The sequence below is a fragment of the Monodon monoceros genome, unplaced genomic scaffold, assembly GCF_005190385.1.
Source record: "Monodon monoceros isolate NGI ecotype Baffin Bay Population unplaced genomic scaffold, NGI_Narwhal_1 Super_Scaffold_19, whole genome shotgun sequence".
Lineage (NCBI taxonomy): Eukaryota > Metazoa > Chordata > Mammalia > Artiodactyla > Monodontidae > Monodon > Monodon monoceros.
In genome coordinates this window covers 63,261,003-63,271,729 of record NW_021703775.1, presented here as the reverse complement: position 1 = coordinate 63,271,729, position 10,727 = coordinate 63,261,003, and positions in this window count along the sequence as shown.

Sequence of the window (10,727 nt, the reverse complement as noted above, 5' to 3'; positions counted from 1 at the left end):
ACACACACACACACACACACCCCTAACTATATATCTATACCTATCTATCTATTTCTCTATCTACGTATATCCTTTCTAACTGCCAAGGACTCTTTTTCTCAAAAGAATGCTGTTCAAACTAAAGGGTACACCAAACATTTTAACAATAGAAAAGACACTGAAAATTTTTTTTAATTACAAGAAAACATCTTGCTGCTTTATTGTGGGTAGTTTTGGTGAAAAGAAAAAAAAAATGACATGTTATCAGACCCTGTCATTGCAACACCATTCTTCATCTGGAATGCCTCTGAGCCGAGATGGACAAGGCAAGGAACATGTAGACAGGTGTGAAGAGGGTTTTCCAGGCATCATAAATAGCAAATGTAAAGCCATAGAAGTGCTAAAGCATAATTTTGGATGGTTAAAGAAGAGGATGGAAGAGGTCATAGATGAGGTTGAAGAAGAAAGCTCTTTAAGAGCCTTATAAAAGAATTTCGACTTTATCCCATGGATAATGAAATGGCATTCAAAAATTTAAACACAGAAAAAGCACAATCATATTTTCCTATTAGAGAACTCTGGTGCTGGTGTAAATGAGAGATTAGGGACAGTAGAAGACTCGAGGTGGGAAGACTAACCACAAGAGTCTTATCTATAAAATGTGGACAATGATATCTGCTTTGCCTATTTCACTTAGAGTACTGTGAGATGATCAAATGAGAATATATGTGAAAGTGTTTTGAAAACATAAGTAGTAAACAAATGCTTATTATATCCAGAAGGTGAACTGTGCATAAGATCTGAGAGTTCATACTATTTCTGAAGAATCAGACAACAATAAAGATGACAAAAGACCAAAAATTGGTAAATATTCTTCACTTTTTCAAAAGTAGTAAAAGGTGCATTTCCAGAAATTTAAGACTGGTAAAATTGACCTCAAGCCCCATTCCTACCAAGAATCATCCCTATATTTTTTAAGACATTCAGGGCCAAACACATGGGATGGTCTAAGTTCTCCCAGCCCACTGTGAATTTAGAGGTTATAAAAGGATGCACCTTAAATGCTGTGTGCAAGGCATCCTTATGATGTTGTATAGTCTCTTTCCCTTGAGTAACTTGCTTCTACCCAACTTTAAGAGGGTGTCACTTCCATAATTAGACTACAAAAGATTCTGACTTCTGTCTTGCTAGTAGACTTTCTCCCTTGCTCTGATGAAGTTGTCATGTTTGGGAAGCCTAGATGACAAGGAACTTCTGGCCTGCAGCCAGCTACACGTCTGAGGCCTTAGTCCAACAATCCCAAAAGAACTCAATCCTGCCAAAAACCACGTAAATGAGCTTGGAAGCAGACCTTTCTTCAGTCAAGCCTTCAGATGAGACTCCAGCCCTGGTTGACACTTTGAATCCATATGAGACAGCCATGAGGCAGATGACCAACCAGCTAAGCTGTGCCCAGATTCCTAACCCACAGAAACTGTGAGATAATAAATACGTGTAGCTTTAAACTATTACTTTTGTTGTAGTTTGCTATGCAGCAATAGGTAACCAATAGATACTAGTAGGATTACCTTGGACAAACACAATGGTTGTAGAACATTCAATTGAGCCAATGTTTTTCCCCCAAAAAAGCAACTGACTATAAGCCAGAATACTCTAGCATTCTCTTGGGAAGAAAACTGTTACTGTCATGGCAACCTGATAAAGTGGCCTTATTTTAGGAGATAAAAGATGTAAACAGCCTGGCCCAGGACTTCATTATAACATCATGTTCCCATTACCAAAAGATGATAGGGCTTCCCTGGTGGCGCAGTGGTTGAGAGTCCGCCTGCCGATGCAGGGGACACGGGTTCGTGCCCCAGTCTGGGAAGATCGCACATGCCGCGGAGCGGCTGGGCCCGTGACCCACGGCCGCAGAGCTTGCGCGTCCGGAGCCTGTGCTCCGCAGCAGGAGAGGCCACAACAGTGACAGGCCCACGTACCGCAAAAAAAAAAGCAAAGAAAAAGATGATAAACAACCCAGAAAAAAACACTGAAGATGATTAAAAGAAAGCAGACAGTGAAGAAAGATTCAAGGACAAGAATGAATTAGGCCAGGGAAGAGTAATCTGGGTTGATAGGTAAGGAAGTTGAAAATGATTTCAAGTACATAAGGGATAAATGAATACATATGTACGGTTAGGTAAAGTTATAAAATTTCCCCCTAGAGATTTGAAAGGAAGAAAGAACAGGTTATTCTCCATAACCCAGTCAAGCTCTGTGCTTCCGGAATCTACACACCAATTCAAAACACCACAAAACAATGACATCACAAGTTTGAATATTCTGACTTGGCAAAAATATGGGAAGCAGCACTGAACAAGTACAGCCACATGTCCCGATACTAGTCTAGAGAGTATGGGTTAGCAAATGTAGTCATGCCTATCCATAGAGGTATTAACTACTACTCTGATTACTGCTGCTATAATCTTTGGTTGTCTAGACAGCTGTAACTATCTTAGAAAACGCAACAAATACTGTATATAGATTTAATATAAATTTAAATATCAAAAGAAAATCTTCCTTATCACCTGCAAGTTAACTCTGCCAGAAAGGAAACTTGTGAATAGATGGTCATCACTCAACCCTTTACTGTGCTAGTATACCAACAGATCATTACCACATTAACCACGTAACTGCACTAAATCCCCCAGGTACCTTTAAAAGACAGCTTTTCTCAAATCAAACCACTGCATCCAGAGTCTGAAGAACCAGAACTTGTTTCACGAAAAGAAAAAGAAAATATGGAAAAAAAAACTATAGTGAAGTTGGTTTCTTTAGTTTTTTATAGTCTGATTCCAGCTAACAGTTTCATTCCAGATATGCCTCACACAGAAGACTTTAATTCTTCAGAGTTCTCAGTAGATGAACAAAGGAAAATAACTTTACAAGGTTTTTAAAAAAATTTTTTTTCTGGCCAGTTACCCCTTTGATTAAGGTCTTGATATAAAAGCGCACCATAGGAGTGATGTCAGCGAGATGACAAAATAGGAAGCCTTCCCCCAACAAACACACCAATTCAACAACAATTCATGGATAAATTCCCTTTGTGACAAACCCTGAAACTAGTTAAGTAGCAAAGATCCAAAACATTGACAACACCAAATGCTGGAGAGGATATGAAGCAACAAGAACTCTCATTCATTGCTGCTGAAATGTGATAGCAATACTACAGTCACTCTGGAAAACGGTTTGGTAATCTCTTACAAAACTAAACGCACTCTTACCATACAATCCAGCAAGCGCACTACTTGGTACTTACCCAAATGAGCTGAAAATTTACATCCACACAAAACCTGCACAAAGATGTTTATAGTAGCATTATTCATAACTGCTGAAACTTGGAAACAACCAAGATGTCCTTCAGCTGGTGAATGGATGAATCAACTGTGGTACATCCAGACAATGGAATATTAGTTAGTGCAAAAAAGAAGTGAGTTAAAAAGCCATAAAATGACCTGAAGGAAACTTAAATGCACATTAGTAAGTAAAAGATGTCAATCTAAAAAGGTTACAATAGCCTATGATCCCAAATATATGACATTCTGGAAAAGGTAAAATTATGGAGACAGTAAAAAGAACAGTGATGGCCAGGAATATGGAGGATGGTGGAATGAATAGGCAGGAGCATGTAAGATTTTTAGAGCAATGAAACTATTCTGTATGATACTATAACGGTGGATACATGTCATTACACATCTGTCAAAACCCATAGAAGGTACAATATGTGATGTTGTAAACTGTGGACTTTGAGTGATAATGTGTCAGTGCAGGTTCACGGATTTTAACAAATATACCACTCTGGTTCAGGCCATGATAGTGGGAATGGCTGTGTACATGTCAGGGAAGGGGATATATGTGAACTCTGTACTTTCTGCTCAGTCTTTCTGTGAACCTAAAACTGCTCTTAAGAAGTCTATTTTTAAAAATTAAATTAAAATTAAATTTCATAGGCACAGGTAGTCTGACAAAAACCTCAACTAATTTCTTAAATGTTCCAACATGTTTCCTGTCCTTCTTAAGGCTTAAGGTGATCATTGAGAAGAATCAAAAAGAGTATCTTGCAAGTTGTGAAGATAGTTATAGAAAGTGCCAAAGTGCTGATAAGTGGTCAGCTACCCACAGATATTGCCACAAGGACAGCAGCTGTCTGTGTACATGAATTCGGATAAGTTGGTAGAAGACAAAGGTCTCTTCAGTTGATAGGCATATCTTATTCAAGGGGATCATCACATAGTATCCAAATCCTCTTTTCCTGAAAGTCTACTGTTTGTATATTGTTTAAATTTTGTTGTTATGCAGATTTTATTTTAAACAGTACTTTCTATAAAGAGATTTAACCTGTAATATAGCCTCAAATTGGCTGAATATTACAAAGTTACATATCATTTTCAATTACTAGGTATATAATATAATCATAATGCTCATCAAATGCTTTTACCAAAAAAAAAATATTTTTTTAAAATGTGACGTTTTAAAAGAAATTTTATGAGAATCGCCAAGAAAGAAAAACTGTTTAAGAACACTGCTGTTTTAAAAGCAGTTTTAAAATGACATTACTTCCCTGAGAATCACAGCTGTAGATGCCTTAATTCCTGTGCCAGATTAAAGAACATTAATTCGTTACCAAAAAGTCAAACTGAAGGACTTCAATACAAACATCTCTTTTAAATTTTAACGAAGTAAAAGTTAAGATTTTTCTATATCAAAATCACTAACTCAGATTTCCCCAAATTTCATAGTGGTTCTAAGGAATTCTAATTGTTAACAAACAAACAAAAAAAACTTTAAACTTTTGCATTTTCAAAAACTGCATTTTTATACCCATTATCAATTTTCACTGAAATGTCTAGGAGTTTCACATACATAATCTCTAAGTATTTAAGTAATTTCAATTATGTTACATGGCCTAAAGGCTGTCCATCAAGTTAAAATCTTGACTATCCTGCTCACAGAAGTGAATTTAAGGTAAAGCAATGATTTGAAAACTTTTGAGGTGTATTCTTTCTTGCTTCCCTCCCCTCCCACACACCCACAACAGACAACACACAAAAGGGCTGTGGCATTAGGCTTCATAATGAATTCTACAATCTCACCTTGAACTAAGAGAAATTTCACTTAATCTTTGAAACTCCTCCTGGGCAGAACCTTACCTAAACCATTCTTGATGAAGCTACGTCCCCTCTTCTTCACCAAACCGTCCTATGACTGTGTGCTCTGTTATGCTCCTACAGCTGCACAAGTGTTTCCCAGGGTCTGGTCTGATTTATGACTATTTAAAACTAGCTATTGGGCTTCCCTGGTGGCGCAGAGGTTGAGAGTCCGCCTGCCGATGCAGGGAACACGGGTTCGTGCCCCGGTCCGGGAAGAGCCCACATGCAGCGGAGCGGCTAGGCCCGTGAGCCATGGCCGCTGAGCCTGTGTGTCCGGAGCCTGTGCTCCGCAACGGGAGAGGCCACAACAATGAGAGGCCCGCATACAGAAAAAAAAAAAAAAAAAACCAAAAAACTAGCTATTGACTGAAATAAAAACAGCTCATTATCACCCAGAACATTTTCCTAAAGATAAAATCAATCCTGACCTCTCTTTACTATTCCACATTTTTCTTAAATCTTCCTCCAAATCCTATTTCCTCAAATCACATGTGCCACTTACTCTGAACTTTTTTTCTCTTTTCATGTGTGGAGTCCAAAATCAAGCATAAAACTCTTACAAATGTTTAAACGATGTGTAAGGACTCTGCAAAACACCGTTAGGATGGCCATTTCTCTCCCATCGTACCTATGATGCCATATTATAAGTGGATGGCAATAAGCAAAGTTTGTATTTCCGAGTTATTTTTTGTTTCTCTTTTTGAAAACTCAATGGGAAGGCTTGGATTCCTGGGTCCCTTGAAACTGAAACAGAGAGGCAGTTCTTAGAAGACTTCCACCCCCACGGCACTGCGAGGACAGCAGACTGAAACACACCCCCATCTTTCTGGGAAAGAGGCCTATTTGCTTGTCCTGGAACTTCAGCCTGAGGGGCAGCCTTCTGGTTTGGCACACACCTGGAGGTGCTCTCAGGGAACAGGATGCCATCTTTGCACTTTCCATCTGCCTCACAACAGCTCTTGGATATTTTCCCGAAAGGAGCTTATACACTCATCTGACGCACAGATTTGTGCACCTGTTGCCTAGGGAACACCTCCAGATTGCCCAGCTCTAGTGGCCAACAGGGCTTATGCTTGCGGTCCCACTGGTCCCACTGTATAAGTTTGCATGCTTCAAAAGCTGCAGCCTAAGGGTTTGGCTCCCAATCAGCCTGAATCTAGGTGCTAAGATACTCCCCTTTGGACAATGACAGGTCTTGACACACCCTCAACTACTGGAAATTATTAAAGATAAAACAGGCTACATGAACAATCATAAAGCCTTCAGATAAAACCAACAGCTAGGGCAGGGTTGAATGATAAGTTTCATCTCCTAAACAAGGCTACCCCTTCAAGACTGGAAGAGGCGGTTTTTAATCTAATGCACAGAAACGAGCAGAGAGATGAAACTGGACCACTATCTTACACCATACACAAAAATTAACTCAAAATGCATTAAAAACTTGAATGTAAGACCTCAAACCATAAAACTCCTAGAAGAAAACATAGGTGGTAAGTTCCTTGACATCAGTCTTAGCAATGATTTTTTGGATCTGATTCCAAAAGCAAAGGCAACAAGAGCAAAAATAAACAAGTGGGACTATATCAAACTAGAAAGCTTCTGCACAGCAAAGGAAAACAACAAAATGAAAAGATAACATACTGAATGGGAGAAAATATTTGCAAACCACATATCTGATAAAGGGTTAATATCCAAAATATATAAAGAACTCATACACCTCAATAGGAAAAAAAAATCCAATTTAAAAATGGGCAGGGAATGTGAATAGATATTTTTCCAAAGAATACATACACATGGCCTACAGGTACATGAAAAGCTGCTGAACATCACTAATCATCAGGGAGATGCAAATCAAAACCACAATGTGATATCACCTCAAACCTGTTAGAAGGGTTATTATCAAATAGACAATAAATAACAAGTGTTGGAAAGGACTTGGAGAAAAGGGAACCCGTGTACACTATTGGTGGGAATGTAAATTGGTGCAGTCGCTATGGAAAACTGCATGGAGGTTCGTCAAAAAATTAAAAATAGAACTACCATACGATCTAGCAATTTCACTTCTGGGTATTTATCTAAAGAAAATGAAAACACTAACTCAAAAAGATATATGCACCTCCATGTTCACTGCAGCATTTACAGTAGCCAAGATATGAAATCAATCTAAGTGTCCATCAATGCATGGATAAAGAAACTATGGTGATCACATACCAATACACAATATTTATTATTCAGTCATTTTAAAAGTATAAAATCCTGCCATTTGCAACAACATGGATGGACCTTGAGGAGATTATTCTAAGTGAAATAAGTCAGAGAAAGACAAATACCGTAAGATCTCACTTACATGTGGAATCTAAAAAAACAACAAAAACAAAACCGAGCTCACTGATACAGAAAACAGATTGGTGGTTATCAGAGGCAGGCAATGATGAGTGGGTGAAATGGGTCAAACGGTACCAACTTTCAGCTATAAAATACATAAATTATAGGGATATAATGTATAGCATGGTGACCATAATTAATAGTACTGCATTACATATTTGAAAGTTGCTAAGAGAGTAAACCTCAAATGACCTCATCATAAGAAAAAACATTGTATAACTCTATGGTGACATGTTAACTAGACTTATTGTGGAGACCATTTTGCAATATATACTAATATACTTTATGCCAATTATGCCTCAACCCAAAAAAGAAAAAAAAATGACATTCTTTCTTAGATAAAGGGAGAAAAAGAGACATAGGATAAAAAAATGACAAAATAGAGAAAGCTGTATCCCTTCTGATGTCATATGATGAAAGAAACTGAGATTTAAGTGTTGTTTTAGGCTTGCAAAATTTGCCCTATTACACACAAAGGAACCCCATTCAAGAAGAAACTAAAAATCCATTTTTATTAATGATTTTTGTAAGAAAACAACATATTTACATACATGTTTACAAACATTTGCATAAAATGATTTTTTTCCTTTCCTTTTAAAAGGTGTTGTTCATTTGGCAAAAGATTAAAACATTATTTACCATTAGCAACGAAATCCAGTAACTTTATAAATGGTTATTTCTTCCCTTCACCCTTTTCCTTATATTAAATACACTTAAAGGCTACCCAAACTAACACTAATATTTAGAAGGACAATGAACTAAAGGAGCGTGACTAGTGGTAAGAATGCCTGTTAGAAGATAATGCTAAATTTATGCGTGCTAATTAAGAATATGAAATACAGCAATTGCATACTTACAAGGTCCTATTTTCCTTGATGTGTTTCATTGAAGGAAGAGGGAGAAACAGTAAAGGAGTGAGGGAAAAGGGGCAAGAAGGGGGTCGTTGCTGGTGGGGTCTTTTTTTGGGGGTGGGAGGGATGGAAAGGTCCTTGGAGGGGACCACAAAAAAGCATCTGAGACCACAAGTACAGTTAGAGAACATGCCTAACACCATTCCTGCACACAAACATGGGGCTGCTGGGTATTATCTCCTGAGTTCCACTCTCCATTAAAAACCAGGACATGGAAGCAACCTAAGTATCCATCGACAGATGAATGGATAAAGAAGATGTGGCACATATATAAAATGGAGTATTACTCAGCCATAAAAAGAAACGAAAGGGAGTTATCTGTAGTGAGGTGGATAGACCTAGAGACTGTCATACAGAGTGAAGTAAGTCAGAAAGAGAAAAACAAATACCGTATGCTAACACATATATATGGAATCTTAAAAAAAAAAGGTCATGAAGAACCTAGGGGCAGGACAGTAATAAAGATGCAGACCTACTAGAGAATGGACTTGAGGACACAGGCAGGGGGAAGGGTAAGCTGGGACAAAGTGAGATAGTGGCATGGACATATATACACTACCAATGTAAAACCGATAGCTAGTGGGAAGCAGCTGCATAGCACAGGGAGAACAGCTCGGTGCTTTGTGACCACCTAGAGGGGTGAGATAGGGAGGGTGGGAGACGCAAGAGGGAAGAGATATGGGGATATATGTATATGTATAGCTGATTCACTGTTATAAGCAGAAACTAACACACCACTGTAAAGCAATTATACTCCAATAAAGATGTTTTTTAAAAAAAATGAATTGTAGGGAAAAATGAAAAAAAAAACAGAAGTCAAGCCTAAGGATACAAGAGAATGAATAGATTACCTACTGCCAGAAGCCACAGGTTGTGAGCTATCTTGAAAAAGTTTCTCCCAGGTTAAAGCAGCCTCTTCAGGACTACAAAAGTAGGCTGTCGTCGTTGTTTTCAATATACAGGAAAACAAAAATACAATAAAGAGAAAAGAAGAACGGATACAGATCAGTATCTTTCTTCACATCACCATCTTTTATCTTAGAGGTAATCTTTTTTTTTTTTCCAACAGCTTTATTAACATTAGCAGCTTCATTCGCATACCATACAGATGATCAATTTAAATCAAACAGTTCAATGGTTTTTAGTATATTCACAGACTTAAGCAACCATCACCAAAATCAATTTTATCACCCCATAAAAGAATACCTGTGCTTTTTTTTTGGGGGGGGCTGCATTGGGTCTTCATTGTTGCATGTGGGCTTTCTCTAGTTCGTCTAGTGGGGGCTACTCTTCATTGCGGTGTGCGGGCTTCTCATTGGGGTGGCTTCTTTTGTTGTGGAGCACAGGCTCTAGGTGCACAGGCTTCAGTAGTTGCGGCACGTGGGCTCAGTAGCTGTGGCTCACAGGCTCTACCGCGCAGGCTCAGTTGCTCCACGGCACATGAGATCTTCCCAGACCAGAACTCAAACCCATGTCCTGCATTGGCAGGCAGATTCTTAACCACTGCGCCACGAGGGAAGTGCCACCTGTGCTCTTTAGTTATCATCTCCTTCGTCTCTCTGTCTCTAAAGATTTGCCTATTCTGGACATTTAATATAAATGGAGTCATGTAATTGGTCTTTTATAATTGGCTTTTTTCACTTAGCATGATGTTTTCAAGGTTCATCCATGTTGTAGAGTGTATCACTCTTTCATTCCTTTCCATTGCCCAATAAGATTCCATTGTATGAATATACTACATTTTATCCATTCAGCAGTTGATTTCTACTTTTTGGGTTTTATATGAATAATACTGCTATGGACATTCATGTATAACTTTTTGTGCAGGCACGTTTTCATTTCTCTTAGGTATGTAGGTAGGAGTAGCACTGCTGGGTCAATCATAAGATACCTCTCTGTTTAGCTTTTTAAGGGACTGCCAGACTATCTTCCAAAGGGGCTGCACCATTTTATATTCCCACCAGCAATGCACAAAGCCTCCAATTTCTCCACATCTTTGCCCACATGTTGTTATCTTTTTTATTATAGCCAGCCCAGTGTGACATAGTATCTCATTGTGGTTTTGATTTGCATTTATTTCCCTGATGTCTAATGATGGTAAGCATCTTTGCTTATTGGCCATTTGTACAACTTCCTTGGAGAAATGTCTACTCAGATCCTTTGCCCATTTTTAAATTGAGTTTCATTTTGAGTTGTGAGTTATTTATATATATAAAAAATACAAGTCCCTTTCCAGATATGTGATTGCAAAATTTTCTCCGAT